A 16,992-nucleotide genomic window follows, 5' to 3' on the forward strand; every position below is an offset into this window, starting at 1 on the left:
TTTGGAGGGACATCGCTGGGGATATAAAATTGATATTGACGCACAACGTTATAATGCTTTTAGGAATAGACTTTTTAAGTAATTTGGGCTAAACTTAGCTGCTTCTCCCGGCTTTGTTTGCGTTTATTTGGATATAAATAGATAATATACAGGTACGCATACAGAAAGATTATGCGTAGCAAAAAAAAAGAGGGTGTGTGTCGTAAGTGAAACTTCTTTGGCAAGATTCAATGATACCAAAACCGTCGCCTTACTCAACGACGTGACGGTATTGCCATGACGCGAACTTGAAATTCGTAAACTCTACAGATACATTTTTTTTAGGTAGTATAGAAAATATACAAATAAAATATATTTCGTTGAAATCTTCTACAAAAATCATTTGAGGAATATTACTTGAATTAAGCGGGTTTTTTTACGTACCTACGTTACGATTCTTTTAATACGTTACACTACAGAAATGTCCGGTTTCACTACTTCTCTACATTTAATTATATTTCTTTAGTTTTATCTGTCAGTTAAATAAAACCTTGGTTTAGGGCTGATTTTTCAATCCTTGGATAAAACTTACCCGTCCAATAAAGTATTACACGATAATATTAAAATGTCACCTGTAAACTGTCAAATACTGGCAATTAGAATACATTTCATAAATGGTAGTTTAATACGTTATTCTAGGAATAAGTTTTAACCAAGCATTGAAAAATCAGCCCTAAAACGAATCCCATCAAAAACATCCTGTAAAAAACCCAAGTCTCGCAGCTCAGTCTTTCTACCGTCAAAAGTTGTGAGATCCATGTAATACCAAGTCGGTTAATCTATTTAGTGTCTACTTGAAGGACCTTCTGTCTTAAGTTATTACATAAGTTATTATCATGCCAATATTAAAAATATTTAACGTTTTAAACAAATAGATCGACTTGGACATCGCTTGATTTGATTATTAGTATGTATCACACTACACAGCACGACGGGCCAGCGACCAACAGGAACGAGAGTTTCAATCGCGTGAGGCGCGAGAGACTAAGAATCTAATATAATATTGTAATATTCATTTTGTTTTCATGCGATGTCCAAGTCGATCTATTTGTTTAAAACGTTAAATATTTTTAATATTGGCATGATAATAACTTATGTAATAACTTAAGACAGAAGGTCCTTCAAGTAGACACTAAATAGATTAACCGACTTGGTATTACATGGATCTCACAACTTTTGACGGTAGAAAGACTGAGCTGCGAGACTTGTGTTTTTTACAGGATGTTTTTGATGGGATCTCACTTCTTTTTGTAGAGCCTTTCTTTTTGATACCATCTACTCAGTCATAAAGTAAAATAGAGGCCAGTCTGTCTGTAAGGAGGCTAGTCGCGCCAACAATTTATATATAACAGATTTAAATTATAATATATTGTTTTATTAGATTTTCGTACTTCAAGACATGTCCAATCATGTGTTTTTCATTACGTCGACCATTTTACAAGTAATAATGTTGTTCAGTTTCATGGGCTAAACACACCCTTACCCACCCTATATACCCCCTCCCTTGCCTCATATGGTAGGTACCTATCTACACCTATTAAATTTATAACCACTGCATAAATAACTTTGTAATCCCATATATTTATATGGGATTACAAAGTTATTGATGCAGTTGGTGTATTTGGAAAACTGGACCGAAATTACAAAATATTTCAGTTTTCCCATGATTAAGACACTAAACTCTATATGTATTCCAAATATGAAGCTTCTAAGAAGTGCCTTGGACTTTTGATGATCGGTGAGTCAGTGAGTGACAAAATTTAGAAACTTTAACAAGTTGTCATTCTTAAACTACTGGTTCAAATTGACTGAAATTTTAAATATTCCGTGTTTATACAATGCCGGATTAGTTACTGAAGATTCAGGTTTCTTGCTTTATCCACAACCGAATTATAGGGGGTCGAAAAAGGCCCGAATTGCTTCGAGAAAAGGATGGTACGGCCGTGCCGCTTTTTTTTTTGCTCGACTTGGCGGGGGCACTGCCGTGCCCCCATATAAAATATGAATGAAAATTTACAACAAAATTATCAACAGGTAAATAAATAAACATCAGCAAGTAATAATACAAATGCGAAAGTAATCTGTCTGTCTGTCTAAGCTAGAAATATACTAAAATTACGAGAACTCTCAGTTCAAAAATATTACAAATATTTTATAACTTATAATTATCTAGCTAGAGCAATACTTCTTCACCAAGAAATAATAAACATGTAAATGATTATACAGCAACAATGCGTTTTCATTGATATTCCCCATCCTTCACAAAGAAAACCTACATTAATAAAACGCAAATAAAAACAATAATGAATTATACGCTCCAGGCACCCGTTTGACATTTCAGCGAGAGACAGCACGTGCGACGCCGCAGGGCAACATTGTATGTGAACATTCCTATAAATATTTTAACAAGTCATTATGGAAAAAAGAGCGTTTATGCGGAGCACACGTGTCAGAAGTGAAACTTCTTTGGCAAGATTCAAAGATACCAAGATCGTCGCCTTACATGGCATGATGGTATTGCCACGATGCGACCTTGAAATTTTACTAAGCCTAAAGAAGTTTTACTTCAAAATTATGCGTGAAAATTTGTGATGGGCGGGAAAAAGTGACCTTTGAATTTTTTGTTTTTTGATTAACTGACTAAATTGACTGAAAAAAACACATAATATACTATGTGTATGTCTTCTATGTCTAATTTTTTTATATTTAGTTTGTACGTAATAAAATTTGCTCCTGTATGTTAAAAATCACTTATATTAGGTACCATTTTTTGTGATATTTGTGATTCATTACATATAATATACTTATGTAATAAAGGTTTACAATTTTAAAAGGTTTATTCAGCGTAGTTGAGTTAAAATAACATAAAAGTGGTCATGTATTTTCTACAAATCTTCCATATCTCTTTATATCGAGGATATTCTTTACATGAGGGTAGTTACAAACTTTTAACAAGAGACATTGAACTTTTATAACTGCGCTTGTAAGTTTCTTACCGTGCCAAAAGTATATCAAGTGATTTTATTAAAGATTTGGGAAAAAAACAATTTATTATAATGTTGTTTTATTTCCAATCAAGTATGTAGGTAATATTTAAAAAGTGCTTATTAGTTTGAAGATACACATTATGCTCGCTGTCCCGTCAAACATTTTTTGCCCTAATTCTTTTTCATGTTATCTGTCCATGAGAACCTGTCTTATGGCTTAAAGCGCAATACACACTGAGCCCGCCGGGCCGCCGACAAAGCCCGGCGACACAACCCGGCGGCCTGTATGAAAAGAATCATGTCGGCAACATGCGCCCGCGCGTGTTGCCCGCCGACATGTTGGCGGCTTGGGTACGCCTGCGCTCAGTTGCCCGACGACGCTCAACCTGTAGTTGACTGTCAAATAAATTTCTCATATCAAGCCGCCGACATGCCACCGACCAAATTTTCCGGCTTGTAATAAGTGAAGCCGCCAACTAGACCGCCGACAAAAAGTTGCCGACATATGTCGGCGGCCCGGCGGGCTCAATGTGTATTGTGCTTTACAAAATAGTACAAAAAATTAAGCCCAAATGGTCGAGCCGTTCACGAGTTTATGCTTAGCAACGCAATTGGCGATTCATTTTATATGACGGGATATACAATTATGTCTATCTGTATGTCCTTTATAGAATCGTAAACTATCTATGCATTTGAACATGTGATGATATTCAGCAAAATCTTGTGCATGCGCCCACATAGGTGACAAGCGATGCCGGGTGCACAGCTTGTAAGCAAATATATATCTACAAAAAATACGTTTGTAGTTATATTTGGTGACATTATGACATTAACACACCTATTTATTTGATATAAAAGATGTTTTGTCGTCACTTACCACTCCCTAAGTGAGTCAATATTAGAAAAACAAGAAAAATAAAAGACAATATAGAATTTCTAAGCAAATATCTACAAGTATCTATTCAAGCAAAAACCTTTTCGAGTAAAAGACAATAGCTTATAGTCAATATTTTATAAACGATAAATCAATATTCTTATTACGTTAGTTCTAGAAATGGGTTAAGAAAGAAAAACATGTTAATTTAGGCCGCGATTAAGTAACAATTTAAAAAAATTATCATACAAATGTCTAGTATAAATCAGACTTTTTATGTAAGAGTGTACTTACACTAAATATAACATTGTTTTAATAGTTCTCAGTCATGTAATAGGTTATTTATTCGTCTTCAATGTAAAGTTTGAATTTTTTCTTTACTTATTGCCAATGTAAGTATGTTTAAAGGTTCCGTATAACTAGGAAAATACATTCTTCTGTTTTTTTTTTCCTTTTGGCCTAATATACTTATATATAATTATGTATTGTAAATATAATTATGGGGCTCATTAACTGTGCTGGGTTGGTTTCGTTGGTCTGCATAAATAATATTAAAAATTTAAGCCTTCGTCATTTCTTTAGTAAAATAAATAAACCCCTGTTTCCATTGATCGTGATATTACACGGTAATCTCTATCTAGTCTGGAAAAGCTTTTCATGAAATCATAAAATAGCGCAAAAATTTCAAAAACATTAATATTCCAAATATATTTATCAAAATGAGCCTATTATACCTAAACACGAGTATTTGGTAAAAATTCTCCAATATTATGGAAATAACGGCTCCAGAAAATATAATATTATTTAGTTTCTGCTAAAGCGAAACAGTTTACAATAATAACGGTATATTATCTTTTATTGTAATGTTATAAAAGAAACAAACCCTAACCTGGCCCTCTGGGACTCATTAAATATTATTGTTATAGGAAGCAAAAGGCATTTTTGTATCTGATGTTCTTTATACTTTAATATTGTAAAGGGAAAACAACGAATTTTCATATTAATCCTTCTAATATACCTACATAGTAACTTCATCTGTGCTAATGTTAAAATTGCGAAAGTTTGTGAAGACGGATGTATGTATGTATGTTTGTTACTCCATATTTCACAAACAAAACTAGACGGATGTGGGTGAAACTTTACAGTAATAGATTATATGCATCAGAATAACACATAAACATGAGAGATAGTTGATTTTGTACGCAGGTTCGTTACGTTCGTACGTCGTCAATAGTAATTAATAATTCAACATAATTTTTTTTGCTTACGTTATATTTTGAAGCCCAAAAGTCTTTAATTACAATTTAGGATAAAGAATAGCTGCAAATATAAGTTTATTTTAAACATATTTACGGTAAAATGTAATGTAAAGTTTAACATAATAATATTAAAGGGACTTGTACCTTCGAGTCCAATTTCTCTTGACCTGTCATGATGCCAAAGGTACTTAATATTCCGAAAATAACTATTTATAATGTTCCTTGTCTTTTCTTTGTATACAAACTTTTTGCCCGCGGCTTCACTCGCTTTGTCTAAAACCAAAAAAAAAATATTTACAAAAACCTTCCTTTTGAATCACTCTATCTATAAAAATAACCATCAAAATCCATTGCTTAGTTTTAAAGATACATACACACATACGGCGGAAAGCGACATTATTTTATATTACACTAGCGGTTCGCCCCGGATTTGCTCGTGGTACATGGCTACGTTTTCTCTCCATAAGGACCATCCTGGTACTTCAAGGAATATTATAAAAGGAATTAACGAAATCGTTTCAGCCGTTCTCGAGTTTTGCGCTTAGCAACACATTTGGCGATTCATTTTTATTATTTAGATAGACATTGAATAGTGATAATGCATCTGTTCCATGCCCACAGGAACTCCCATAAGTAACCATAGACCATAATGCAACTTCTATCAGGCATAATGAATGCTAATAGTGGTCTGTGGTCTCCGATGTCGTGAATTATGTACCACTTAAGGAAATAGTGCTCTGAGAGGACATGTTTGTGGAACATGTCCTCAACACACAAGGAAATTACTTGTCCTATACGAGAAATGATAGCTAAGCTAATAATAATTATTATAGAATTTATGCAAAGAGTATTAGGTTCTTGAATTAAAGTTTAATTTCAATTGTTTATAAGCTGTGGTTTACATTTATTACAAGTGATGTTTTTTTATGTATATTTAGATAGAGAAATTTTGTCTCAACCAGGATTCAGTAGTAAACTACAAGTGTATCAAATTTTATTTTAAAACTAGCTTACCGCCCGCGGCTTCTTTTTTTTTTTTTTTTTTAACCATTTATTGATAGAAAAATAAACATACAATAAGCATACAGAAGAAACACCACATAAATCGACACGATTTGATCGTGGTGCACATGCATTCTAGACGCCAAACAAATACTAGACAGATTAATATAAATTTTGCTGCATTACATTTGAAAATAACATTAACATTATGAAATTACATTGAAAAATACATTAAGATGGCAAGTAAATTATACAACAGAAAAATATGACGTACAATAGGGTAAATGTGGAAAAAATTATTTGCGATCACCTACTGTGCTGGCCGAGTCTTTATAAACGTGATATATAGTATATATATATTTTAATTGACGGTTAACATTTTTACAGTTTATTTTATTTTTAATGTTATTATCTAATTTGTTGATTAAACGTGGAATTATGTATGAGCATCTTCTTTCCCCATAGCGGTTATTGGCTCTGATAGTACATAATTTATTTTGTGTTACTTTTCGTGTGCCAAGGTTGTGAGATGTAACTTTTTCAGTAAATGTTTTATTAAAAAGTTGTTCTTTTAAGAGATGTACTTCTACTTTTTCAAAAATTGGTAACACATTGCAGTGCTTAAAAAGTTTGCTTATATCGTTTTCGTATTTCTTTTTTATTCTAGTTGGGACTATTTGTTTTAAGATGCGAATTTGAAGGTTGAGTATATTTTGTAAATATGTTTTATACGTTCTGCCATAGCTACTAAGGCCGTAGGATATAATCGAATCGACTAAAGTGTTGTATAGTAATAATTTTACCTTGTATGTTAGTCTGTTCCCTATTGCATATATTTTAGCTGCGAATGCGCGGAGTTTGTCACATACGGCTTCAATTTGTTTGCCCCAGTTGAAATTATGATCTATGATTAGTCCCAAATATTTGTAATGATTCACAAGTTCGATCTGACTACAGTTAGAGCACGATCGTGAGCATTGGTTATGCAAGCATGAGTGACAATGGCAGATAAGCTGCGGCAAGTCAACTTGTTTCATATATGGAGACTTGATGTACAATAATTTAGTTTTACTTGCATTGATGACTAATCCCGCATTATGACACCACTTAGATATATTGTTGAAGTCGTGTTGCAAAAATTTAAGGGCTAAATTTGCATTCTCATGGTTTATAAGGATACAGGTATCATCAGCGTACTGAAACATTTTACAATGACTGAGGTGGTCACTCATATTGTTGACATAAGTTAAAAAGTGCAACGGTCCCATCACCGATCCCTGAGCTGTACCCACTTCAACGCTGCTCATTTCGCTGAGACTGTTTTCTATTCTGACGCAAGATTTCCGTCCATGCAAATAGTCTTTACACCACTCAAGGAGATTGCCCCTTATTCCGCAATAGTCGAGTTGGTCAACGAGTTTGCGATGGTCTAGCGTATCAAAAGCACGCGAGAAGTCTATGAAAAGGGCGAGTACGTGCTTTTTATCATTAAGGTAAGTATTAACCTCGTCAGTAAAGTTTGATAGAAGTGCCGTAGTGCTTTTGCCGGATTGAAAACCATATTGATGCGGAGAAAGAATATCATTTTTCCTTAGAAAAGAGTGAATTTGGTTGCTTATTACTTTTTCTGCAATTTTATTAATGCAGGAAAGTAAGGTAATTGGACGATAGTTCTGACAATCATTTTTCTTCGCTTAGCTTAGCTTCGCCCGCTTTGTCTAAAACCTAATAAATTATAATACTAAAACTATCCTTTTGAATCACTCTATCTATTAAAAAAACCACATCAAAATCCGTTGCGTAGTTTTAAAGATTTAAGCATACAAAGGGACAGAGAAAGCGACTTTGTTTTATACTATGTAGTGATGTCGCAAGCGTTTTGTAAGAATCGGTAGATACTTGCATTATCAATAGTATTATAATCTTCTCTATATAATATAAAAATGAATCCCAAAATGTGTTGGTAAGCGCATAACTTGAGAACGGCTGAACCGATTTCGATAATTCTTTTTTTATTATATTCCTTGAAGTACGAGGATGGTTCTTATGTAGAGAAAACGTAGATATGTACCACGGGCGAAGCCGGGGCGCACCGCTAGTCTTATATATAAAAATGAATCGCAAAATGTGTTGGTAAGCGCATAACTCGAGAACGGCTGAACCGATTTCGATAATTCTTTTTTTATTATATTCCTTGAAGTACGAGGATGGTTCTTATGTAGAGAAAACGTAAATATGTACCACGGGCGAAGCCGGGGCGGACCGCTAGTAGTATTATAAGAAATAAGAATAATAATAAGATATACCACTATCCGTATTAATATACTGAATACATTGTACGTACAGTACATGCGTGTGTACGACAAAATATATTCTATGAAGCTGAGACACAAAGAACGGCCTGTGAATAACGTCCTTACAAAGATTTTCCATGAAACCACAGTATTACAATATTATTTCCTACAGTAAGGAATCGCCTTTGATGTCGCGCGATGCCGCCGCCAGCGTAGGTACTTACGCTGCCACACGAAAATACGCTAGGGTTGCAACAAATGGGAAATAAAACAATTTTGATTATTAATATTATGATGAAATCATTTATTCATATGTACATTCAAAATAATTGCGATTATTAAATCTGATGTAATTATTTGTTCATAAATATATAATTACAGATATTGCACTGCTAAATATTATTTACGTGGACACTTTATTTTTGGATGTTCTTAATTGCATATTATACCATTTAACTAAGTCATGCATTTGCATTGGGATGTACAATCTGATTAGAAATAATGAGGACAACATATACTTAGCTTTGATTTTAATTCAACAGATACAATTAATACAATCTTTCTGAAATATTGTTTCCTTCTGGGATTTCAATGTAGATTTACATCCATAAACGGAACAGTTTTTGCGCGTCATAATAGAATATGTAAGTACCTATGTATAATAAAATTATTACACAAAAAATACGACTGCGTCATCCTTTCGCGATAGTTAATGCAAACTCAGCGTGATTGCATTAAGCGGCCCGCGTCGCCCGACCCCCCGCCAGTTCCCCTCCGTTTCTCTGCACAAGTACATTCGTCGCCATACTGTAGGATGGTAATACTGTGATGAAACATTAACCTCTAAACTGGACATCATACATTTTTTATTATCCCCTGGACCCTCGTTACTCCCCCCTCATTATAACAATGAATACAAAAAGCCTAACAATGTCTTAACCTAAAAAATATAAAACACGATTTTCACGGTTCCTATTTCTTCTTGATTTTTCGTCATATTTCAAGGGATCATTTGTCTTGAGCGGGTATTTTATTACGCATCTTTTTTACTTGTTATTTAAAATATACTTGGGTATAATAAAAAGCATGAGTGCTTGTTTCTATGTAAAACTAGCTGTGCCGCGCGGTTTCATACGCATTGCTCCATTACTGCCGGTCTTAGCGTGATGATACCTATAAATTATAGCCTTATGAGCCTTCCTAGATAAATGGGCTATCTAACACCGAAATAATTTTTCAAATCGGACCAGTAGTTCCTGAGATTAGCGCGTTCAAACAAACAAACAAACTCTTCACCTCTATAATAGTATAGATTTTATAGGTACCTATTTTAAGGGATTAGATAAAAATACAGTTGACCTTTAATATAAACGATCTATTTTACTTAACAACATTCTTAACATTCTACGCTTTTCTTTGTAACATTTTATTTCTTGTTTCCAAGGAAGAATTTACAGTCCAGCGATTTTCAAAACTACGTGTCTGAAATAGTGAAGAGGCTAGAAATTGACATAGTATATTTTTTACCGCAGTGAAAATACCTATGGAAATCCCACCACGCAGGCGAAGCCGCGGGTTCAAAGCTAGTTGGGTATAAATTGATCCTTGAAAATCTAAATAATATCGTAAATAGGAAAACTGTGATTTTGTACCTATCTGTTTCTTTGTTTTTGGAAGTGAACGTCCTCTTGAAAGAGGACGTTTGTAATATTTTGTGGTTTGAAAATCTTTTCATTATTCCAACAAAAAGTAACCATAGAAATAAATTGTAAAGATTTAGGACAGATTAATATCGTATCTTTTTCATTATGTCCACTTCAATTGAAATGTTATACGTTATTACCTATAATAAATATATGAATATTTCGTATATTAAAATGTCGGTGTGGAAAAAATAATGATTATAATATACATATTACATATAGTAGGTATAATAAATTAAAGTGTATTACTTACTATCATTTTTATTTATTTTTTTACCGTATAGCTTTCTAGGTTTAGATATTTTTCATATGATTATAAATCAAAGAAGCAATTCTATAATATATAATATAATAACGCGTTAAAGTCAAAAGTTTTTGCATATGTGAGACGATTTTAACAAGAACATATTATTTTTAAGTAAGAAAACTTGTGAATATGTTAATCTTAACTAACCTTCCTATTTACTGGTTCTATGATACTTGAAATAATCTTAACAAAACGTATTTTATTATACCTCTACCATGTAGTATATTACTTGCTGCTACGCCGCCCACCCATCAATTTCCTGACCACGAGTTAAGCTGCTTAACTCAGATATCTTTTCCCAGTTATTAAATTTATTTATTTATTTATATACAACCATTCCTACCATTACAGTTACCCAATGCGATAGGGAGGTCAAATTTACAATTCAATTTGTCCATTAATACAAAAAAAAATAACATTAATTAAGATTATAACATACAACCGCTACAATTATGTTTTATACTCTAGTGACTAGTCAAATAGTCAAATATAGAAACACATACCTATATTATATTAAAGTCTCGTCATGGAGTGTCTATTTATGTTAAATCCATAATATTCTGTTAATTGCAAAAAAATAGCGTGTGTGCCGAGCACACGTGTCAGAAGTGAAACTTCTTTGGCACGATTCAAAGATACTAAAATCATCGCCTTACTCCTTGATGACGGTAATGCCATGACTTTGAAATTTTACTCTCAACGCGCCTAAAGAAGTTACACTTCAAAAACACCACATTCTACGTAGCACCTTAAAGCGTCAGCACAGAATACATAATAGTAGCTAAACGCTACAGAACGGACACTCTCCGCCTCCCGCCAAAATTAAAACACATACCTCACCCTGCGCGATCGTGATTAAAATGGGCCACATTTTTCTGCAAGGACGATACGCAACGAAGATTGACAACATTAATCAAATTGACTTAAAGTAATTTTATTATTTTGGATTTGTGATTATCGTTTTTTTGTAGAAAATGGTTAGATATTGTGCTCTTTACGGATGTATTTCATCAGAAAAACGCGAATTTTTTTGTCACAAATGTGCCAACCATAAAGCGTTAACGCACACACATTTGCAGTCTCTACAGTGTGACTGTCAAAACGATAATTTTGTATGGAGTGTCCGGGGTGTGGCGTCAGTTCGGCTTTATTATTTTAAATAGAACATTACCTAAATGGACTTAGCATTTGAATGCAATAAAACTTAATATTAAATTAGTAAACATAAACAATGAAACCTACCCCACTGACTCATACCCACACAACAAAAAAACAACACACAAAATCAATATTTCATGAAGGTTATAAAAATAGTAAAAACAATTTGCTGAACCCAAGTCAAACTCGCGGGTCGAGAGGTGTCAAGTGACTTTATTTTTAAACCTTTTACACCTCTTTTGTCCGCTTTATACATATTATATAACATAACTTTATAGTTAAAACATTACATATTATTTTATGAACGTATGATCATCAAAATATTTTAAAAAAGAGCGTCGGCACACACGCTCACGCCTATCAAAAGTGAAAATTCTTTGGCAAGATTCAAAGGTACCAAAACCGCCTTACTCCATGACGTGACGGTATTGCCATGACGTGACCTTGAAATTTTACCTTCAACGCGCCATAAGAAGTTTTTCTTCAAATGCTCAAGCTATGATTTCTTTTATCTTTTTTAGTAGCATTATTAAATCGTCATTATTCCTGAAACACAATAAATATTGGAGATTAAATATTGTATTGGAAATGATGCTGATGTTGAGAAGAAAAAGATGTATTCTTTTAGACGTTTTTATATAAATCGGTGTAGTTAAAAAGATAATTTCTATATGTACAGAAATACAAATTAACAGACGCTCTCGTCAACCGAATAATAACGAAAGTTGGAAACACTTTATATATCTTTTACTAAAAATAAATTTAAAATCTTATAAATATAACAAGAGAAAAGATCAACAACCTCACTCAGTCAATCACCTGTGTATTGAAGTTAAACTTTACTTTTCATTATGTTGATATTTCATAAAATGGAAGGAATTATAAATTTATATACGTTAATAGTATACTATTAACTTGTTATAAGTTTTTAAATTGTCCAATTATTAATTATAGCAGGGTTTGTTTTTATGAGTTACTAGCTTTCCGTCCGCGGCTTCGCCCGCGTTTTCAAACAAAAACCCGCATAGTTCCCGTTCCCGTGGGATTTCCGGGATAAAAACTATCCTATGTGTTAATCCAAGTTACCCTCTATATGTGTGATAAATTTCATTTTAATCGGTTCAGTAGTATTTGCGTGAAAGAGTAACAAACATACACATACACATCCATCCTCACAAACTTTCGCATTTATTATATTAGTAGGAAGTAGGATAGGATAGGATAGCATAGGATGTGGCGGAGGGCCTGGAAACGGGCAACTGCTGGGCGGGACATGCGGAGGATTGCGAATGTGTACCCGCATCCTGTCTAAAGCAGCGCGTTGGTACACGGTGGGGTTTTAGTCGGTAGGAATCCGACAAAACCCACGGCTCCTTCCCCGGGAGCCATGGGTATCTTAGGCAAGATTTCCCCACTTGAAAAAAAAAGGATAGCATAGGATAAATTTGTGTGTATGTATTCACTTGAATGTTATAACATATTATAATGTGCTCAATTTTCTTTGATTAACGTTCTCGGGACGGGGTCTAGGGGCCTGGAATCTCGAGATTACGTCATTTCCGTGACATAATAACCTATGACGTCACTCAGTGGAGTGGAATGACAGATACGGTGTTGGGTATTTTGGTATTAAGTTGTTATAGTGTTCTTGTGATTTTATGAGTAACTAGCTGTGCTCGGCGGCTTTACCCGCAGTGCTCCACTGATGTTGGTCTTAGCGTGATGATATTAAAGCCTTCCTCAATAAATGGGCTATCTAACACCGAAAGAATTTTTCAAATCGGACCAGTAGTTCCTGAGATTGGCGCGTTCAAACAAACAAACTCTACAGCTTTATAATTCGGATGTAATATAGCACATTTTTCTAGGAAGACTTATAGGCTGTATATCATCACGCTAAGACCAACAGGAATGCGTGTAAAACCGCGGGGCACAGCTAGCAAGTAATATAAGTATGTTTGAGTTTCAGTTTTGTTGCTAAAGAAGTGCTTTTACTCCAGAGAATAAAAAAAAAACAAATATTCGCTGATGATGATATTGCACGCCTCATAAGCGAAGCGTTGAGGTGGGTACTACTGTCACTTCGCGCAAAACATCTGATTTTTCAAACTTAAAATGTCTTTATGTATCATACATTGCACTTGTAAGATAATACATACACACACATATTAAGAAAAAACACTATTTTTAACGTTCATGATATTTTTGATGTCATTTTTGTTATTTAAACTAGTTAAAAAACAGTTTAAAAAAGTTCTGTCTTGGACGTCCGTGTGTCTGTATGTGCGGATCCTTTTTCTTGTTAACACGATAGCGACCGAAATACTTTACTAATCGAGTCTTTTTTTTTCTCTTACGCTTGAGTATGCTCAGGAATAGAACCCTTTCATTTTTCAGGGTCTGATTCGATGTGGTTTAATTGTTATTAAATAAACAAAAATAATAATTAATAAATATTTATTAAAAAAAATTATGAGGCGTGCACTTTTGGATTTTCCAAATTATTTTTTAAAGTTATGCTTAAAGTGGTGGAGTGACGACGTCCGCAAGCTTGCTGGTCATAACTGGCGGCAAAGAGCCAACGACCGGGCTCAGTGGCGTGCATTAGGAGAGGCCTACGTCCAGCAGTGGACATCGAAAGGCTGATGATTGATTGATTGATTGATTGATGCTTAAAGTATCTATTTTATTTTCTTCGCTTATGGCTATTTCATCATATCGTTACATGCTATCATCATATTAGCATGACGAAAGCTCATAAAAGCAGCAATATTTTCTATAAAATGATGTAACTTTATTATACGTTGATTAATTACATAACCTTGTTTGTGAATAGCAAGAATTAAATGTCAAATAATAATAACTTTGAAGACGAGCGTAACTCAATTAATACTCAAAGCAAACTGTGTTATATTCAAGAGAAAAAACCTTTTATTTAAGTAATAATATTATGGGCCGGTTTCACCACTTGCCGACATTATCTCTGACATTGTCATACGTTATTTGTTTTTATCTGACAGGTAACTTACCTGTCAGATAAAAATTGAAAACAGAAAAAAGTGAAGTCCCGTGTCCCCGTAGTGGGGTAAGGGGCAGATTGCATTATGCATACATCTGTTTCACTCACAGGTTTCACTGATCGATTTTCTTTAGGGACAAGTAGGTGATCAGCCTTCTGTGTCCTACCAGACCGAGACGTTTTTTTTTTTCTTCTCCACTGGGAATCGAACCCAGGACTCGGTTCTACGCTCACGCGTCAACCACTGTACCAAGGAGGCGGCGGAGTTAAACAGAACATATCAATTAAATTCTTACTAATATCGCAGATAATATAAACAATTATAAATGCGAAAAAAACTCTGTCTGTTTGTCTCTTCTTCACGCTTCAACCACTGAACCGCTTAATATGATCGTAGAGAGATACTGTGGGACTCGAGAAAAGACATAGGTATTATGATACTTTTTTTACCGGAAATCCCACGGGAACGGGAACAATGTTTTCTTTACTACGCAGGCGAAGCTGCGGGCGGAAAGCTAGTCGAAATCTTTAATGTATTAATCTCATAATATTATACAAGTAGTACGTAGGTATCATATTAATAAGGTACTTTGATCTCAATCTTTAACCTATTCAACATCCTTTGCTCCTAGAAAAACTAAGCTAACAGTGTATTTACATCTCTATTTATGAAATACAACTACTTAATATTTAAATTTATTTAATCACAAGTTTTAAATCTCATAAAAACGCGGCCGAAGTGAGATGGAAATTTTAGCCTGCCAAGAAAATTTGGGCGGTGCGCCAGACGCATAAATAATTACTATTGCATAATAATCTTATTAATTGATAATCAAAGCGCTTTCAATTTAATGAAAACAAATAGTAGATAGTAGATAAATTATTATTATGGAATGATCAATTATTAAGGTGTGTTATCTAAATAAATATTATAAAAAGGTACCTTAAAATTGATTCTTTTGTTTATTGTATTCGAATTTAAGTAAAAAACTACGCGGTTGATTTTAAAAATTATAAAATTATAATTTAACTTATTGTATACTAGCTTTCCGCCCGCGGCTTCGCCCGCGTTTTCAAAGAAAAACCCGTTCCCGTAGGATTTCCGGGATAAAACCTATCATATGTCCTTTCTCGGGTATTAAAAATATCTCTATACCAAATTTCATGCAAATTGGTTCGGTAGTTAAGGCGTGATTGAGTAACAGACAGACAGACAGAGTTACTTTCGCATTTATAATATTAGTATGGATTAAGAAATATGGATAGCTGCCGAGTAGTAGGTAGGTGACTTTAAAATTTATCATATCAATCGTGACGTTTAAGAATTAGTGACACGAATAATAATTAGTTTAGTTTCATTTAATTTATTTCTGTTTAAATGTACACCCAGATAGTGGGTAGAATGTATAAGTGCTATAAAATTGTAAGAACAACACCTATATTTGTAGCTGAATTCTTGCAAATAAATGTAATTTGAATTTGAATTTCTATCTAAATTTGAATACCTACTAATGATGTATTTTAAAATAACTCTTGGTAAAATATTTATCAGTTAATTCACGTCTTTCATTCAAGCTCATTCTTTGATTCAAGCGCCTGTTCAGACTATTTTGCGGTAACAATTAACATTCATTCATTCATCTAGAGAAAATTTCGCTTATAAAATACTATTACTAGTGCTATAATAATAATAATTTATTTTTCTAGGTATATAAACTGCCAAATAAGTTCAACAATCTTGAAGAATATCTTCAAAACATCTCCAGACTCCACAGATAATACAAAAACTTTCTAATTTACAACATTAATATGATTCCAAAGAACGTATTCGATGAATTAATTCATTAATTAACGAATAAAGTAATTAACAAATAATTACTTAACGGCTTTCGTCGAAAATTTATTTACTAAGAACTCGTTAAAGGTTAAAGGGTGGATAAACCATCTTGTTTTTATGAAAAGAAAATGCCATAAACACGTATACTTTACTAATTCTAAGAAAAAATCTGAAGTTTATTTATAAACTAGATTTCCGCCCGCGGCTTCGCCCGCGTTTGCAAAGGAAAACCCGCATAGTTCCCGTTCCCGTGGGATTTCCGGGATAAAAAATATCCTATGTGTTAATCCAAGTTACCCTCTATATGTGTGCTAAATTTCATTGTAATCGGTTCAGTAGTTTTTACGTGAAAGAATAACAAACATCCATACATCCATATACATCCATACATCCTTACAAACTTTCGCCTTTATAATATAATATATTAGATATTAGATTGATGACCTTTTAAGTATATTTGTATTAATTGAATTACTTTTAAAAGTTCAAGTATTTTGAATCGATCCCAAGACT

The 16,992-nt window shown here is 33.6% G+C and overlaps 1 protein-coding gene and 1 long non-coding RNA gene across 2 annotated transcripts in view; one reads left to right on the top strand and one right to left on the bottom strand.

The window, feature by feature from the left end:
• LOC149477868 (uncharacterized) overlaps positions 1-14,767 on the top strand; it is a 395,772-nt gene extending 381,005 nt beyond the window's left edge. The window contains exon 3 of the long non-coding RNA XR_016317485.1: positions 14,753-14,767. This is a non-coding gene — a long non-coding RNA (uncharacterized LOC149477868). The remainder of the gene's footprint in view (positions 1-14,752) is intronic.
• Oamb (Octopamine receptor in mushroom bodies) overlaps positions 1-16,992 on the bottom strand; it is a 108,633-nt gene that overhangs the window by 47,713 nt on the left and 43,928 nt on the right. The gene's annotated exons all lie outside the window — the stretch shown is intronic.

This window comes from Colias philodice, chromosome 23 (assembly GCF_061535455.1).
Source record: "Colias philodice isolate Cphi_HAF_F1 chromosome 23, ilColPhil1 Martin Lab GWU primary, whole genome shotgun sequence".
NCBI classification, from domain to species: domain Eukaryota; kingdom Metazoa; phylum Arthropoda; class Insecta; order Lepidoptera; family Pieridae; genus Colias; species Colias philodice.